The 464-nt window shown below is 29.3% G+C and overlaps 1 protein-coding gene across 1 annotated transcript in view; it reads left to right on the top strand.

Annotated features, from left to right (window-relative positions):
- The window catches only part of LOC119588735 (RB-associated KRAB zinc finger protein-like), a gene marked incomplete at its 5' end in the record, with an annotated part of 9606 nt that overhangs the window by 5951 nt on the left and 3191 nt on the right, over positions 1-464 (top strand).

Raw genomic sequence — 464 nt, 5'->3', positions numbered from 1 at the left:
CTGACCCTTCCATTAGCAAATTCTGTGATGAGATATCCTCATGTTGGAAACTGACTTCACATTTTAAAAGTAGAATGGATGAGGAGTAAGAAAGTGAAAACCTTTTTCAGTTATAGATGGATCCAACAATAAGTTAAAGAAAAAATAAATGAAAGACCTGGTTTGATTTTTAAAAGTGGAGAGCAAAATATAGGAAGATAGCACAAGAGACTTGCAGTGAAAGAAAAGATTAAATAGTGAGGTAGTATATACATCAAATTGAAATAAGTTCTTAAAATATTGATAATTATGCTATTATGTGTTAGAGGTCATGCTTGATATTTTGTAAACATACAGGATTATCATTGTTATTTTCAACAAACTGAGCAAAGAGAAGTACTTCTGTAGCACTAATGTGTGAATATCTGTTGTAGTTGAATTGATTATAAAGTTTATTTTCATTATTATGATGTTATGGAAAATCA

The sequence above is a fragment of the Penaeus monodon genome, chromosome 24, assembly GCF_015228065.2.
Source record: "Penaeus monodon isolate SGIC_2016 chromosome 24, NSTDA_Pmon_1, whole genome shotgun sequence".
Classification (NCBI taxonomy): domain Eukaryota; kingdom Metazoa; phylum Arthropoda; class Malacostraca; order Decapoda; family Penaeidae; genus Penaeus; species Penaeus monodon.
This window is presented reverse-complemented; position numbering and strand designations above follow the sequence as displayed.